Source organism: Macrobrachium rosenbergii, chromosome 49 (genome assembly GCF_040412425.1).
Source record: "Macrobrachium rosenbergii isolate ZJJX-2024 chromosome 49, ASM4041242v1, whole genome shotgun sequence".
Classification (NCBI taxonomy): domain Eukaryota; kingdom Metazoa; phylum Arthropoda; class Malacostraca; order Decapoda; family Palaemonidae; genus Macrobrachium; species Macrobrachium rosenbergii.
The window spans coordinates 22,361,106-22,371,105 of record NC_089789.1 but is presented as its reverse complement, the minus strand read 5'-3'; the positions used below and the strand labels follow the sequence as shown (position 1 = coordinate 22,371,105).

At 37.2% G+C, this 10,000-nt stretch overlaps 1 protein-coding gene across 3 annotated transcripts in view; it reads right to left on the bottom strand.

Annotated features, from left to right (window-relative positions):
- LOC136832152 (protein bowel-like) overlaps positions 1 to 10,000 on the bottom strand; it is a 117,167-nt gene that overhangs the window by 61,570 nt on the left and 45,597 nt on the right. For all 3 annotated transcript variants that reach the window (XM_067092851.1, XM_067092850.1, XM_067092849.1), the window contains exon 2: positions 9,606 to 9,630. The gene's annotated coding sequence lies outside the window, so the exon portion shown is untranslated. The remainder of the gene's footprint in view (positions 1 to 9,605; positions 9,631 to 10,000) is intronic.

The window sequence follows — 10,000 nt, the reverse complement described above, 5'->3', positions numbered from 1 at the left end:
ATATATATATATATATATATATATATATATATATATATATATATAATATAATTACCGCTGTCATTTTTCATCTTGGTAACAGCCTTAAAGAGACGGGATACCATTACCACACCTCAGTAAAATTTCAGACTGAAATGTGTCTGTTCTACAAAAAGAATCTCTCTCTCTCTCTCTCTCTCTCTCTCTCTCTCTCTCTCTCTCTCTCTCTCTCTCTCTCTCTCTACTAGAGTTTTGCGACTGATAGTGAAAAAGCAAGCTGGTTGGAACATGGTAATCTGGCGTTATGTTTGTACAGTCCAAGTAATTTTTTCTACCAGAGGAATCATCGATTTAACTTTTTTTCGCTGTTTTACGTCAAACGACTTTCAAGGTTTTGAACATCTTTTTATTATCATTTGAAATTAAAGGAAAATTTCGATTTAAAAAAAATTACGCAGATAGGATTTTTTTCCATTCCGTTACTTCGGATCCTAAATATTTAAAAAAACTCCTAGCATAATTAATGTTTTACTTCAAGAGTAGGCTTCACGAGAGAGAGAGAGAGAGAGAGAGAGAGAGAGAGAGAGAGAGAGAGAGAGAGAGAGAGAGAGAGAGAGAGAGAGAGAGAGAGGCTGTTGTTGCTGTCGTTAATTAACTTCAGTCTTACTCCAGCAAGAGCAGTCAGTAACGTGTGAGAAAGGGGGAGAGAGAGGAGAGAGAGAGACACACACGCACACAAGCAGTCAGTAACGAGAGAGAGAGAGAGAGAGAGAGAGAGAGAGAGAATGTTGTTATTGCTGTCGTTTTTAATTTACCTTAATCTTACTCCAGCACGAGCATCAGTGACGAAGAGAGAGAGAGAGACACGCACACAAGCAGTTCGTAACGAGAGAGAGAGAGAGAGAGAGAGAGAGAGAGAGAGAGAGAGAGAGAGAGAGAGAGAGAGAGAGCCAGCCAACTGGGCGTTTTGAGTAGCCCGTAACGAGATACTTGACTGTTGGCGCATGTTCCACACCTTGCATACCTGGCCACAGGTAAAATTAATTGACGGAGCGACGCTCACAGGGAGCGTCGCAGGCGTGCAAATTAAAAACGCATGTTGCAATACATCGCCTGCGGTAATGCGAGTGCATGACAATGCTTCATAATGGGGGCTGTCGGTCCCTCGACAAGCGAATGGTTATGCTGTAGTCTGTGTTTATAATTGTATCGATTGCCACCCGCCATATGCTTTTCCCCTTAGGGGTGATGGCTCCAGAGGAAGCTCGCCTTCCGAACAGAAGTTCCTAGCTTTATCTTATAATAATAATAATAATAATAATAATAATAATAATAATAATAATAATAATAATAATAATAATATTATTATTATTATTATTATTATTATTATTATTATTATTATTATCCGGAAAATTTACCCTGTTCATCAGAAGTTCCTAATCTTATATCTTATAATAATAATAATAATAATAATAATAATAATAATAATAATAATAATAATAATAATAATAATAACGATTATTATTATTATTATTATTATTATTATTATTATTATTATTATTATTATTATTATTATTATTATTATTATTATTATTATTATCCGGAAGATTTACCCTATTCATAAGGAACAAGCCTACAGGGGCCACTGACTTGAAATTCAAGCTTCCAAAGAATACTGTGTTCAAAGAAGTAACAGAACATAACGGAAAATGCAGAAAGAACAGATCACTTATTAAAAAAAGAAAAAAAAATACATGAACAAATTAATAAATAAAAGGATAAAAATTTAAGTAAATGCTTAAAATACAAGAAGTGTATCAGGTAGTAGTATACTGCATCTTCGCTTGCACTTCTTAATTTCCAACTGCACGACATCCTCAGGGAGACTGTTCCACGACCTACCGCTGTCAACTGAGTACCAGTCGTGTAATTCATCTGGTAAGGTGTTAATCTCAGGTACCTCTCGCCAGTATGGCGATCTTAACAGTAATAATTATTACCATTAACACTACCGCTACAGTAGTGAAATCCCGAGAGAGTCGCAAGACTTTCGATTTTATTATTATTATTATTATTATTATTATTATTATTATTATTATTATTATTATTCAGTAGATGAAACCTATTCATATGGAACACGCCCACGGGCGCCATTGACTTGAAATTCAAGCTTCCAAAGAATTTGGTGTTCTTTAGGAAGAAGTTGGACGAAGTAAAGTGAAATACAGAAAGAAGGGATCCCACTTACTAAAAAATTCAAATAAATAAAACAATAAATAGATAAATAGATAAAAATGTATTACAATGCAAAAAGAATAATATTAGGGTAGTAATGCATTGCGTTCTCGCTTGAACTTCTAGGTTACGGTTTGTGTTATCAACCAGACGTTTGTTACGGTGCTTACTTTGATACACTGTTAAGAAAACGTTGAAAAAATGAAATGTGAAAGGTAGCAAAATGATCAGCTAATTGTTATGGATAAATAAAAAATCAACAGTTTTCTTCTCTATGTGCGTTCGTTTGGCGCATATTCTCTTTACACTTCATGTAAATGTATTCTCGTGCTTTCTTTTGCGTATTAGAGTATCTTCTCGTGCAAATACATCAATGCATTCTCGTGCCTCCGTATTCCTTCATATTCTTGTACTGTACAACCTACTGTATTCACAATAATACATCTTCACTAATTTTTATAATATGGTGTACTTGATTCATATCATCAGTGCACAGGAGGTCGCCATGTATTTCCGTGATTATTCGTAATCTTTTATTCAAACGAATTATACATAACTAAGTGTTAACTATGTGTGCTGCAGTCTCACACAGTCTTACGCATATTCTAATTATGTATTCTGAAATGTACAATATATCCTTGTGTATTTTCGGGGGACACTATACCCATGAAGCATTTCAGTATCACATCATAATAAATATTCCTCATGAAAAATTCATCCGTCGTGAATCAAGAATATATTTTGTCTTCGTAATTCACAACACTTTCGTGTGAAAACTAAAACAAAGTGTTGGAAATGACCACGTCTCAACCACCCGCCTATAACAACACTTTCTCCAAATTTGTTTTTAAACAGCTTTTAAAAAAACTGCATAAGAGAACCCCCCCTTTCTCCATTCCTCTTGCTCTTTCTTCCCTCCCCCTCCCACATATCCCCTACCCCCTTTCACTACGCCATACCCACCCGGTTTCTTGGCCACTGCCCCCAATGTTGTCGCCCTACAGCTGCAGCCGCCCCTCTCCCCAAAGTCCAATACGACCTGTTAAAAAAGTTTGTGACCAAGTTTTCGAAACCTCCCCACCCGCCTCCTCTTGGATATTAGACTCTTGATGTAAAAAGAAAAAAAAAAAGAATACAAAAAGCCTCCATATACAATCTCTTTTCAAGACCGGCATAACGCTAAAGTTTCCGAGAGATCCGCCTCCTTCTATAAAGCGGGTATTTATCCTCGGCGTATCATCATTACTTTCTCCCTCCCCCACTTCTCCTCCTTTCTCACCTCCTTTATCGCCATTTCTCTCCTCTGTTCAGTCCCTCCTCTACCGCTAATACCGCTCTACCCGTCTAGGCGAGCGCCATGAATATGCAAATTCCTCATTGAATTAAGTCGAAGTTCAAGAGCTCAGTCGCGGAGGCGAACCAGCCCTCGGGCCTCCGAGACTTCTCAGGGATAACAGACTGCGCGCAAGCGCGCGAGGTGGGAGACAATGGGAGTAGATGGAAGTGGCCGAAAGAATGCAATAACGTGTGTGATTCCAGTTCGTTTAACCTGATTTGATTTTAGCGTTACATCTTGCGTCACGGCGAACAGGATTATCAATAACTTAAATCATTTATTTGCTAGTATCAATCGAAAGAAAAGATATGAAAACTCATACAATCCTACGTGCACTTCCATTCACTATACAACGTATAAATACTCACAGAATGTATAGGCTACATACATAATTATATATATATATATATATATATATATATATATATATATATATATATATATATATATATATATATATATATATATATATATATATATGCAAATCATGTACACAGAGAAGATATTAAGAGAAACTACTAAGATTTGATATCTAGAATTGGCATAATTTACTAGTTAAGAATGCACCCCACAGAGTGGCCAGAAATAATTAATCTAATGCTAGAAAATAGCGTTATAACTTGTATGGTCACAGAAATAAAACTAAGCCTGGTCTGCAAAGTTAGTTAACTATACTAACACAAATTCAGAAGAACACTTCTGCGTAATAGCTTTCATGAAATCCATACAAGGAATGATAACGTTATATGTACCAAAATTATCTTTTTTATAAATGAGAGGATTATAATGAATACAGGAAACATACGAAGTCTTAATAAAAAGCAAAGGAAGAAAAATATTAAAAAAAAACCAGAATTAAGCCGGTATGAGACCATAATATCTGACATATTTAGGCAATACGGCGTTGCAACAACTATGGTCATCGGCTCATTCCCATTTCCAACCGAATTCCATGGTGATCCTTTCGTACACAATTAATATCTATCACTCATTTGTGACAACTCAAATTTTAGAGTTTTCTATCTACTCCTTTTTTTATAGAAATTTTGGTTTAGAGATACTATCGGCCTTTTTGTATGGGATTTCTAGGAGTGATAGCCATCTTTCTTTAATGACAATTCTTATTTACACAAGTGATTCCTGTTATATGTTGTGGGAATTACTACCATATGTAACATTGTCGTCAGAATGCTTATTTTGTGAAATTGATATACTTCTTCCTTTAAAGGAATTTTTAATTGTAAAAGTGATATCTATAGAATTTTCTTGAGGAAGTTCATTCATAAAAGTGCCAGATACTCATTTGCACATTCACGGGATTTTTTTTTTTTTCATTTATAAAAGTATTCATCGCTTTTCAAGGGAATTTTTATATAAGGGAATTCTAATTCATAAGAGTTAGATTTGTCTGTTTTGGGAATACTGATTTGCAGGATTAAAATTCATCCTTTCTGTAAGAGAATTCTTACAGTAGTAATAAAAAGTCCTAACATATCGGAACTGTCACTCATCAATTTTTCTTGTGAATCTTTATTTATAGATATAACTCCCATGCTTCTTTTCTAGGAATTATCACAGAATGACATCAGTCTTTTCAGAGAATTCTTACAGTAGTGATAAAACTTCCTAACATATCGGAACTGTCACAGAAGTGACATCAATTTTTCTTGTGAATCTTTATTTATAGATATAATTTCCATGCTTCTTTTCTAGGAATTATCACAGAACGACATCAATCTATTAACAGCACTGTGTATTTATAGAAATGATATACAGACAACTTTCATGGGAGTTCTTTTGGAAGAGGCATCAATCTTCCTTCTGACAATTCTGTATTTACAGAAATGATATCCACTCTTCTTTTAAGGGTATATATATTCGTATTTTTAGAAGCGAACAGAACACAAATCAACTCGCCCTGTGAAGTTCACCTCACTACTTTGTGTATCGAAAGTTCATCTTTAACCCAAGCATGGACGCGGAAAATCCATCAATGTTCAGACGAGGAACAAGAATCACTTGACAAAACACAAATAAATATAATAATAATGAGAATCTTTATAACAGTCACTCCTCTGACCGATGGTGTATCCACTAATATGGAAGGAAAGAAGTAGTACGAGACGAAGGGTGGGATGGGAAACGAATGGCGATAATAAACCCGTGATGGATTATACACAACAGGAGCAGAATGACAATCGCTTCAGCTGGGCTCTCTCTCTCTCTCTCTCTCTCTCTCTCTCTCTCTCTCTCTCTCTCTCTCAAAATCTGATGGAAAAGACGAAGTTGAAATGTTGGAGAGAAACATTCTCTCTCTCTCTCTCTCTCTCTCTCTCTCTCTCTCTCAAAATCTGTTGGAAAAGACGAAGTTGAAATGTTGGGGAGAAACATTCTCTCTCTCTTAAAATCTGATGGAAAAGAAGTTGAAATGTTGAAGAGAAATATTCTCTCTCTCTCTCTCTCTCTCTCTCTCTCTCTCTCTCTCTCTCTCTCTCTCTCTCTCTCTCTCTCTCTCTTAAAAACTGAAAAGTAATATTTCACTCCTTCAGGCCAGATAAAACAGCGTACAAAAAAAAAGGCATCAACAAAATTCTTGACGAGTCCTGCTTTCACGAAAAGCACTAAAAAAATGAAAAAGACGAAAGAAAAACTGGAGAAGATGAATCATAACATACCCCACCCCCTCTCTCTCTCTCTCTCTCTCTCTCTCTCTCTCTCTCTCTCTCTCTCTCTCCCCTCCCAGGTATACGAGAGATGCGAAGACAACCCCGATGTCAGCATCACTTGACTGATGATTTTAGCAGCGATTGGCCAGATAAGACAAATCCTGATTACCCACTGTGTGTGAGAGTGCAGCAGCCCCGCTCACCTGCTGAGTGTGGTTCTCTTTCATCCCCACGTCCCCTGTCTACCTCTCGCGTGTTTGTTTGTTTGTTTGTTTTCGTTTGGTCGCAGGGTTCGTTTGGCTTCGTCTGTCTCCTGTGCATTTTTGGTATCTGGGAAAATTCTACGGACTCCCCTTGTGCCTTTGATTATCTTTTTCCTTTATGCCTTTCACTTCTCTAGAGAGGTTCAAGGGAATGCTTTTACTTCGTTTGTTCACATTGTTCCTTTACTCTGTATGCTTTTGGTTTTGAAATCGATGCATTACTCTCTCCCGGAAAAGCTGAAGATAATTTCTGGAAGCTTTTTTTTTTTTATTTAGTTGCATTTCCCTTCTCTGTAAAGATTAAGGTGGCTAATTTTGACTAATTCATTTTACTGAATATCATCTTGAGGTATCTCTCCTTTGGAAAACTAATGCGACAACGTTTTACTGGATTGTCTTTATTTTATCTCTAGGTATTTCCAGTGTCTGGAAAAATTAATTGCACTATTTCTAACTGATTTTAACTCTCGTTTTATCTCGAATTGTTTTTTTAGATTTTCTTGAAAACTGAAAAAAAAAATTTTTAAGAGCGTTTTATGTTTTAACCGAGATGTTCCAATCTAGCCCGAGTTCGAGTCTCCGACCGGCTGATGAAGAGTTAGAGGAATTTATTTCTGGTGATAGAAATTCATTTCTCGTTATAATGTGGTTCGGATTCCACAATAAGATGTAGGTCCCGTTGCTAAGTAACCAAATGGTTCTTAGCCACGTAAAATAAGTCTAATCCTTAGGGCCAGCCCTAGGAGAGCTGTTAATCAAGCTCAGTGGTCTGGTAAAACTAAGGTACACTTTCTTTTTTTTTCTTAAAATATTGAAAGTTGCTCTGAAAAGAGAGTGTCTGTCCAGCAGCACGACATCTGACGTAAAAATAGCCGAAGTTGGTACAGGTCTCGATTGCTTTCATTTGGGAACTACTATAATTCCAGTTGGATATTAAAAAGTATTTTCGCGCTGCGTTATTTCACTATTTACAGGTGTTGCAGTTATTATTTACTAGCAGTTGTGTTAGAAATAGTTGCTACCTGTTTCGATTTCTTTGTCTCCGTTGTCTTGTGTTCTACATCTGTCCATTTCCCTAAATGAAAAATAATCTAATAATGTTATGAATATCGCTATTGCCAACCATCTCTTAATTTCTTCCCTCCATTTCTTATTTTTCAAATTTTGAATAACAACACCACCAATAACAATAACTAGATCATTCTACTGGCCAAACTGGATTAGTGTACAGAGAGAGCATACGGTCCCGTCTGCGGTTCTGAATGGGACCCTACTACATGCCACAACATTAACATAATTGATAATGCACCCACCCTCACATTCCGAGGGTCCCACCCCACCCCCGACCTGCCGAAACACCCGTCGTTCAAACGTTATTAACATCTGGCAGTGACGCGAATGGAGGAAAGGAAGGAAGAAAACAATCAGGTAACATTTTCGATTACTCGTACACGACGTGATCGTGGATCTTTAATCTCTCTCTCTCTCTCTCTCTCTCTCTCTCTCTGTGTTATCCCTCTCTCATTTTTTGCTTCTCTTCTCTCTCACCTTTGACGTGGTGACGTCAGAAGGGCAAACTAATAAATAAATCATTTTACTTTCAGGTTACCCAGTCCCCCGCCACATTCTCTCTCTCTCTCTCTCTCTCTCTCTCTCTCTCTCTCTCTCTCTCTCTCTCTCTCTCTGTGGCCTCTTAGCTTCGCAGTGACACATCTAGGACACAACTAGACGACCCGTGTTCGAATGACGAATGGGCGCCACCTATGAAATCCAGTTTGCTTCTGTTAACCTAAGAAAAGAATTAGATACCTAGTAGTCAGACGAATGTTGTGGGTAGCAGTTAGCGTGGAGAGGGGGAGGGGGAGGGGAGGAGAAGAGAAAAAATTAGAAGTGAGTGTTCATTGCTCTGACAGAATGTAAACTTGCAAACTATCAAAACAGGAGGGTCTGCACGAGGTAAACCATATGTAACACATTCTCTCAGCATTTTTCTGCCTCTATACTCTTCTTGTAGTCTTGTTACTCCCTATATCTCACTTTCTTAACTTTCCTTTTTAAGCGCTACTCTCTCTCTCTCTCTCTCTCTCTCTCTCTCTCTCTCTCTCTCTCTCTCTCTCTCTCTCTCTCTCTCTCTCTCTCAGCAATGCGCCAGGAAACAACGAAAACTTGTAATAGATAGATTTGGAAAAAAGTATACATATGTTTGCTTAGATAACATGCTATTAACACATTACGTTTAAATTTCCAATGGAATAAAATTCAGTGACACAAAATGAAAACACAATTTGTAATCTTGACTTGTGGACTTCTGAGCTCTCGTATCGAGAAATACGTTTATGAAATTGTAAATAAGTAAATCATTATTATTTCGTTGTTTCATTAAGGACTTTGGTCGTAAGTATCGAAGTTCACTGAGAGAGAGAGAGAGAGAGAGAGAGAGAGAGAGAGAGAGAGAGAGAGCTACGTCCCGCTGTCTTCCCCTACACAAGAATCGCGAAGATATCAGGATAAGATAAACGCCTCCACTTGGGTCGCCAAATCGGTAGCTATAACCCAACGATGGGGAGCCATTTGTTTGGCGCTAATCAACAGATCTCCTCATCGCAAGGTAATAATAATACCGCAGGATGTTCCCACAGGATTCTCTTCCATCCCCCTCCTCCTCTGAAGGAAGATGAACGTGTCCTCACACATTCCTTGGATGCTTTAAGGGCCTGGGAAGCCATGCCGCGCAAAAGGGAAACGAATGATCTATCATTATTTGAATCTGTACTGAAATAATTCATTCAACAGTATTTTGGTCCTTACGTGAACCGTACTGTGGTGCCAGTTATGAAGTTTATACTATTTATTTCGGTAATCTGATAGTTTTCTGCGATCGTGGTTTATTAAAAAAAAAAAAAAAAAAAAAAAAATAAAAAAGTACGTTAAATTCTGATAAAAAAAACAGGAAACACTAAAGCCCTTACAAATATTTTTGTAGAAAAAATACACACCGTGTAAGCTAGTAAATATCTATGTATGATAAGTTACAGTATTAACCTAACCTCTTCGAGCTTAGCTCAATTTCTGTCTTCCTGATACTTTTGACCAGGAGTATTCAGAAGGGTTTTATACTTTACTCACCTCAGGTCGCCTGCAGTTTCAGATGCTGAAAAGAAAAAAACAAAAAACACATTAATAAACACATTATACAAACTCTTTCTCAGTTCCCCATTTCACCTCACTGCTGCTTGTGTGGGACAGCTTCAGTAAATTATAAGTTTTTACAAAATCAGATGCACTGAACTTACGTCCTACCATCCAAAAGCATTTTTATGTGTATAATTTGTTTGAACATTTTACATTGGACCATTTTATTGGAACATCAACAACACCTCTTGAACTGAATTGAATTGAATATAGAATTTAGGCCAAAGGCCAAGCACGGGGACCTGTGAGGTCATTCAGCACTGAAACGAACATTGACAGCAAAAGGTTTGAAAGGTGTAACAGGAGGAAAACCTCGCAGTTGCACTATG